The sequence below is a fragment of the Falco punctatus genome (assembly GCF_963210335.1).
Source record: "Falco punctatus genome assembly, chromosome: 5".
NCBI classification, from domain to species: Eukaryota; Metazoa; Chordata; class Aves; order Falconiformes; family Falconidae; genus Falco; species Falco punctatus.
The window spans coordinates 56,009,617-56,018,192 of NC_137584.1; the positions used below are offsets into that span (position 1 = coordinate 56,009,617).

Below are 8,576 nucleotides of genomic sequence, written 5' to 3' on the forward strand. Positions count from 1 at the left end.
AATCATTCCATATGAAGAGCAATTTTATTTCTACTTAGAGTGAAAAATAGACATCAAATGAAAAACAGTTTAGTTCCTCATTTGAGAAATCCCAATTGTCACATTCAGTTGTTAGTTTTAGAAGTAAAATTGAACTCTTAATTGCAATTCTTGAAGTGTGAACTTATAATTTTATTTTCTGTAGAAGCCTACAAAACCTACATGATAAAAGTTTAATTTGTTTTCTTATAGACTTAAAAACCTTTTCCTGAAGGTCATACCTTGCCCTCAACCTGATTCAACCAGTTTGAAATATTTCCTTCCAAACCGCATCTCTTTCCAGTTCTATTGAGTGACACAGTCATTTATCTGTCTGAAAACTGTGGTGGGTGTGACAATGGAAGACTATATTTCTTGTTCCTGGTTTTGTTGAATGATATTGATCATGGCATTTGGAAGCAAAATGAACCTTCATCCCTTGTAATTCCTTTCTCTCATGTATTTTCTCAGATTTTGTCTTTGGATCTACAGAACGTAGTGCAGTGCCTTGGAAGTGAATCCAGGCTACCTTGGGCACGAAAGGTGGTATAGCAACATTAACACAGCAAGCTGTTTACGTTAATCAACCCCACTGAGAATATATGTAGGTGGAGCATCACACTGATACAGTAGCCTTTATTGCACCAGAATTAGGCTGCAGGATATTTCTGGGCAATAGCACAGGCTTGTCCTTCAACATTGGCAGTGTCATAGGCTGCAAAGAGACAAAGCCTTCATCATCTCAAGCAGGAAAATGAGGATGGAACTCTGAGAGGCAGGAGACTTGCATAGAAAGCCTGTAGATCTGCCTCGGCTGTCAAGTCTGCTGCCACAATTAGTTCCTGACAACGGCTGATGAAGATTGAAAGCAGCTGTCTGTGAGTGTGTTCACAACACTTGGCCAGGATTATGAAAATCGAATCTTGTAATCTATGAAGAATATCAGTAGGTCAGAAACCATTCACATTTTCCAGAGGCTGACTCTGAAGCATGCTCTTCAGCATAACCAGTCCAAGTCTTTGTTGCTAATGGTGACTGTGTGTCAGTGATAGTGTTGCTCTTCAAAAAAAAGTCAGATGGTCCCCGAATGACACTTCTTTTGTGAGACTATCTTTTTAGCTAATCTATCTCGTGCTACTCCAAGAAGAGAAGGAAAAGGACAAGACATTTATGGTATCTTGAAGTTCTCTAAGCACCATAAGCATGAACCAGTTTATCTGTTTTCAACCTTGCGTGGTACAGAAAGTCTCTTCCTTTTTTTTTTAAAAAAAAAGGTTGTTGACCACTGTTAGTGATGACTGCTACACTTAATACAGCAGATATTTCGCTGTATTAGATATCTTTGTTAAAGCCACCTCTAATGTTATCTCCATGACTTGGAGTTATCTGTCCTGGGGAAGAAGGCAGTGTTCATCAGAAGTCTATTTTTCAGAAATTACCTTCGTAAGACACACGTTAGTACTAAAGTGCATGGAATATAAAAAATGAAAACAAACAGTTACAACAAAAGGTAGAAACTCTTGTGATTGCTGATCCTTGTGCTGATGTTTCCTTTCCTGACGTTTATAGCAGTGCAATTATTCTATTGCTTTGAGAATGGCAGGAAGCTTGACTCATGCACTGTATGCCAAATATTCTCTTTGACCCATCTAAAATTGATTTAGGCAGAAATAAAGTTTCTTATGTCTGATTTCAATTTATTCTACATAAAAAAAAATTTGCAGTCTGACCTCAATCTAGAAGAAATTCAAAGTAGAAAATATCTCCCCAAAGGACAACAACAACTTTGTCCAATCTTTTTAAAATTATCTTAGTCTCTGTAATGGCTGATTGGATACACATGCAACCAAAAATAGTCTGTAGACTCAAACAGACTCATAATGTGCCCATACTTTTATAAATGACTACAAATGAAATTAATTCAATGTCTTTGATTTGTTCGGTGGAACTGGAAATGGAGTAATGAAGAAGAAAATATTCAGGGTATGTTAGCAAAAGCAACTCCTATGACATAACCAGGTTAATGGATAAAGTTAAGAAGTGCATGTCTGCTGATAATAGGTTGGAAACATAAATCTTTTTCTGCATAAACTATCTGTATGGATTGCTCCAACTCAAGACTTCAAATGAAAAATAAATTATTTTATATTAAAAAAGCAACTGTTGCTCAATAAGCTGTTGGAATACTGAGGAGTTATAAAGGTCCTTTTGCAGCAAAGACAGGATGTTTAGTAAAGAATGGTGATGTTTACTGCAGGTCTGGCTATTAAACTTCCTTTTGCAGTAGGGACACTATAAGTTACAGCCAAATTACAATTTAGTTAACTGAAGTTTTGTTAATTATCACTAGTGGTTCATTTGTCTTATGGCATTTCTTCTTACAAAATGGCTGTACCTTGCAATGGCATGGGCTCAAGTTGGAATTGTTATGCAGTGTGCATGTGTTAGCTGCAATTATACAGAGACTGTTTACACCAAAATTACTTCTAGCAAGAACCTGGTTTGGAGCTGACCAGAACCTTAGAAATGGCATTTTAGGCAACTCGAGGATCGCTGTACAAATGAGCTGATCACACCTTCTAGAACAGACGGGAGGACCATGCAAGATGAGCTGTTTACTTCACTGTATTATAGGCAACTGCAATTCCTGATTCATTTAACTGCCTGAGGTCAGATCTGGTTTCTTGGGGATCTCTCAGAGCATTAACATTGGGCTTTGAAACCACATCATAGATATTATGTAGTGAAAGTTACCTGTTAAACATTTCCTGTAGCTCCCAGGAGTACTATTAACGTTGGCTTGCAGTTACAGTGTAGCTATGAAGTACTGACATACTGAAGGTGAGTGAGCAGCATATGCTTTTACAATTTTTGAATGAACACAGCTATATCACTTAGTGATTCATCATTACAGCAGTTCAAACATTTATGTTACCTAATCAGATGAAGGCAAATGCCTCACAGTCTGAACTGATTTGTTATCAGATCTATTTAACAGGATCATGAAAAAGGCTTTAGAATTTTTCCTCCAGGTATTTAAATATTTTATCTAGCATTTCTTTTTCACACTGATGCATATCTTTGTCATCCATATATTTATCCAGTCTTTTGTAGATTTGACACAGCATGAAATATCATATATAAATAATGGATAAGAACAAGCACGATACCTGACATTCTTGATGGATTGACAGCAGCCCCACTAACTACTGCTGATCTTGAGCATCATGAGACTCTTGTAGCTAAATATGACAGTGGTCCTGTTTATACGAATGAAGTAAATAACAGAAACTACGGTCTCTGAAAGCAGATGTCCATACTAACCCCTTTAACCTGATAGTCATCTGTCCTGGTCTGAGTCTTGCTTAATCAAAGTAAGGGGGAATGGCAGATCCAAGAAACTCAGAAAGGTGGATATAGGGTCAGAAATGTCTCCACGGAGCCTTCAGCAGAGCCAAAGTTTGGTTGTGGAGGTGAAGCGTAGCTTTGTGTTTCAGTCGTGGTATAAGCACTGGGTGACAAGGGCTCATAGCAGGGGAATAGACATAATGTGTAACGCGTAAATGAGTGTTTTACAGAAGTAAGGAAAGGAGAGGTAGAAGGACTGCATTTTGACAGGTTAGAGGAAAGTAAGATGAAAAAGACTATAGTGGTTATAGAAAAAAGCAAGGAGGGAAGAAAGAGGAAAAAGGAGTAAAATGTTGAGAAATAAGTAAACACCAAACCTAGAATAAGAAAAGTTTTGTTATTTCCTATTCATTTACCCATACTCTATCTCCATCACCCAAATCACCATCATTTGTAGCTCAAATTTTCAAAAAAGATCTTTAATGTACAGTTTCACTTGGGATTACTGTGAATCTGATAAATCAAGAAAAAAAGTATACAAGTTTTTGTGGGCTGTTGGGAATAGCTTCCACAGACCATGCGTAGGCTACATGGCTAAGCTAGATGTACCCAAGGGAAGGACCTGAAAAAAGGCACGAAAGCAGTAGAACAAAGGAGGTGAGCAGGTTAGTTTTGAGGAGGCTGCACATACAAAAAAAGTTGGTATGATTTTTCTTAATCCAAGATGATTCCTGAACTGTATCAGGATATAGAAGATTAACAAAGCTACTAGCCAGCCTGCTGATATAGCTCCTGCTCAGGAGTGAAATCCCTCATCAAATCATAACATTTAGAAAAGCTCCTAGAATTTATACTGTGCCTGTAACATCTGGAGACTGATTAAACAGGATCATTGGTATCCAGTTATACAGAGCAGTGTTTTCAAAAATTAAATCACTTCACAACAGATGAACTTGTGATGTGAGCTGCAGAAATGAGCACCAGAGAAGAGTGTAGGACAGACACATGAGCTCCAGCGGCTACATCTGAAATACCGTATCATCAACAAGAACTGAAATAATTTTTTAAGGTGCTCCAAGTAAATGCCAAAAAGGTAATGTGCATCTGAAACTATATTTATTTTCTTTTACTAATTTTGAAAAAAACACTAGAGTCATTGAACTGGTGTGTAAGAAATGTTGTTAGTTGTTAGGAAAGAAGTTTTTTAATAAACATGTATGTCAAGGATTTGGGGGGACACAGATTACTCCTGTGTATGTTTCAGACCAGAATCCTCAATGCAGAGCCAACTGTGGTAGAATGATTTATCTTTACCTCTGCCATCTGTATGATGTTTTAAAGTGATCCCTCTCTGTGTGTGTGTGCGTGTGTGTGCGTGCGTGCGTGTGTGTGCGCGCTCCCATGTGTGGGGGTGTGTGCATCCACATATGGAAGGTCACACCCCTACTGGTTTCAAAGACTTTCAATATACATCTGTAAGAGGAAGCGGAAGGTGGAGTTCCTTCAGGAAAGTTCAACTGTTGTGGAAGCCATTTGGAAGCTACTTTGACAGAGCTCTCAAAACACTTTTTGAATGTGTTGTAATGTTTTCTTTCTTGTTTGGGTTTGGGTTTGGTTTTTTTTTTTTTTCTTCATTTCATCTTTCATGCAGGGATGGAAGAAGAGACGGTCTTGAATAAATAAAGACTTCTTCCATTGCTACATGGTGCAAGTTTTGCATTTTTAAGGCTTTGTGTGGGCCTGCAGGAACTGCAATCAACTATCAAACCTGCTCCTCGCATAAGTGACTTCTTCACAGTCTTTGGATGACATGGGCACACCAAGTTCCCACAACTTTGATGTCGGTGCCTATGGGTAGTGTGAAATAGCCTTGGTTTAGGGTTTCCTTCTGGGAGGGCTTAAGTAGTTTTCTTAGGATTTCATGCATCCAGTTCTGTGACGGGTGTCTGCCAGATGACTGGTTGCACATTCAAATGTTCAGTGCAATTAATTCAGCCTACATTTTGTAATGTACAGCACCTAAGTTTAGGTGCAGAGGGCTACAGATATAAGTATCATTCTAGGTGTAGTATACTATAATATGTTTGTACAGAAATGCATAGTTAAGTATGCAAAATATGGAATTTTTCCTATGTTCAGATAGATAATGCTGCCTCTTCCACTCCTCTGTGCTTTTTGGAATATACCTGCTGACATGGCACAAGCTGAATCAAGATTATTTCTATTATTCGTGCTACTAACTGGAACTGGTGGGAAAACAAGAGGACTTTCTGCATTGTATTCTAAATTTGTTTTGAAAGAAACAGACTGAAAATTATCCAAACACTAACAGTTCTCATTCTGAGTATTCATGTGGATGTTTTGTTTTCCAACTATATTTCAAAGTCTTCTTGGGCAGCACAGACTGGCTAATTCCTTGACTCAGTCATTGAAAAAAATATTCAGTAAATACATGTTCAGCAAGATGTGATTTGTCCACATATTTGAGATCAGCACACATGAAATTGTTCTCGTGTCTTGCCACATCCTATCTAAATGTCGATTTTAAGGGTTTGAGCAAAATAGTTAACTCTGAGGATCTCATCTTCTGCATTTGCACATACTTAAGCAGTCTTACTTAAGGTTTCCTTCACTTGTGTGAATAACAGGCTGCCTAGGCCACAGCCCACTGGATGATGAATATTTTATTGATTATTTCAGTTTAATATAATTAACATTTTAACAAAAAGTCTTCAGAGAAAGTCCAAAGCCTGAGCAGAAAGAGATCTTTTTTGTACTTACCCTGATAGATGTAGAGTCTTTTAATAAAATTATTTGAACATGCACAATAATTTACCAATATTTTGTACAACACAAATTTCAGTGAAAGTAAAGATTTCTGTGTGCCTGTATAGTTCTTACATTTCTGTGTCTGTGTGACTTAATGTGCATATATTATTTTGTCTTAAGCACTCAGTAGGTAAATAAGAAATAATTTATTATAAAGCAAGGTTAATAAAGGTGCTGATCTTTAATAATTAAAGGTTCACTCAATAATTTACACATGCGAGACAGCAGAGATTCAGTCAGGGTATTTAATAGGTCCTTAGAATAGAACAGGTGAAGTTCATACAATTATAGTTTTAACATTTGGCACTCTTTCATGCAGAAATAATTCCAGTCCTTTCTTTTCTTCCTACACTGCCCTTGTCTTCTGTATGGTGCTGAGGGTCAAGTGGCTATTGCACTATGGAGCCCATTCTCAGCACTGCCCAAAAAAAGCTTCCAGCTAAATGCTATGTAACAAGCATATACAAAATGTTATAAACCCAACTGTAAGCATAACGATGGATGGTATAATAATTCTGTTCAGTATAGCCTAACATTTTCACCCAGACTGTAACTGGGCATGTTTCACTTGGTATTAAACTTAGCAACTGGCTCCAAATATTTGCTGAAGAGACACTGAATAATCCTCTTGTAGCAAATTTTTACTAACTCTTACTGATTTGCAGTGTATGCAAGTCTACCTGCCATTAACTCGTTTATAGAAAGAAGAAAATACTTGGTATTCTGTTAGAGTGTAATTGGATGAATCCTAATTTATGACTTAGGAAAAATAAGATCAGCCTACATTGTAATCACAAGACTAGATTCCACTCAATTATGCTGATACAAATCCACTGTAATTCCATTAGTCAATGAAGTTTTTCCAGATTAGTGCCAAAGTGGCTGAAATTCAAATGCGTCCTATAATTTCTATTGTCATCTTGAAGTAAAAGGCAGTCTCCTGGGTTTTTTTTCTTTCTTCTCAGACGGTTTTTAAATAGGGACTGAGGGAATAGTAGGCAAAGGTGAACAGTACATCTTTACAGGGATTTTTATTATATAAGGCAAAATTTTTTGATCCCTCTACAAGAATGTGGAAATACTGCATTTCTACACTTTTTGACAGGAACAGGCAAAAATTGTGCTGCACCTATGCCCTTACTCTGCAAGAGAGACGCAAGTGAAGCACTGCAGGCACGCTCATCAGGCCCCAAGGGGCACACAGAACTCCTTCAGTTTGCTCTGCTGTTTCCCACATGTAAATATGTACGATTGGCCTTTTCCAGGTGTAATCACGCAGTGTCACTGCTGTTGCTTCCTACATGTACCTAGAGCCGCCCAGGCACCAAAGGTTGATGATTCCAGGCCTTTTTCCAGATACCTGTCTATTAACCAGCCAATTACCCTGGAGCTGCCCAATTATTTTTTACTAAATCAATTAAAGCAAGAAAAAATAGGTCAGATTATGGCTGTGTTTCAATTATGATGAATATTTCCTTCAACATGACAGGAGATTTAATTCTGAAAATCTGAAAAGTACTGTTATACATAGGAATACTATATTGCCTTTATTGTGAAGATGTAAATGACATTCTACTGCCTAAAGAGAACTTGAAAAATGGGGAAATAGCTCCTAAGAATATTTTAAATGTAATTATCTTTTAGAAATGCCTTTTATCAGAGTATATCTGTTTGGTAGATCTTTTCCAATATGAAGCATACTTCTGCAATCCATACCAGAAAGCTATGTGTGCATTTTAGAAATTTCAAGAACCTCTGCAATGTATTATCTCTGCAGCAAAATGTAATGTCATGCTTGAAGCTACGTTTTTAAGTTTTTCTCAGTTATACATTTTTAGGGAGAAAAAGGACCCTTTAAAAAAGACTTTTACAGTATATCTAAATTACATCAAATGAACGCTCAGACTGGCTGCTTTCTTCATGGCAATCATGCGTTACTTTATCAGGCAGTCATATGAATTTTAACTTCTATTGTTCACTTGTTCACAATTTCCTGAGGTGAGCTCATTTGGAGTTGAGGTTAGAAGCACAATCATGTCAGATTGCTTTGAAAAAATCTGGTCAAAACTTTCTGAAGTGATTATTGTCGTGAAAACTTGAGGGCAAGTTGGTTCAGTTTCTCTTCCATTCTCTTGTGTGCTGTGAAGGAGAGAAATCTCTCTGCCTTATAATTAAAATCGTTGGGCCAGATGCTGTCACTGTGCAATATCAAGCATAGAATAACATGTTTCAAATGGTGAGACTGTGTGTCAGTTCTTGAAATGGATGGACTTCCACATTTGATATGGAAATAGAATTACATCAGGTACTGCACCTTCTTATGCTATTTGCATTAATGCTTACACAGCCTCCCCCTTTTGCAGAAAGAAGGTACCTTCAGA

General features: G+C 37.3%; 1 long non-coding RNA gene across 1 annotated transcript; it reads left to right on the forward strand.

Moving 5' to 3' along the window:
• Positions 1 to 904: 904 nt before the first annotated feature.
• LOC308064114 lies at positions 905 to 6,266 on the forward strand. The gene is made up of 2 exons (XR_013928210.1): positions 905 to 4,459; positions 5,018 to 6,266. It is a non-coding gene; the product is annotated as an uncharacterized lncRNA (long non-coding RNA).
• Positions 6,267 to 8,576: the final 2,310 nt, after the last annotated feature.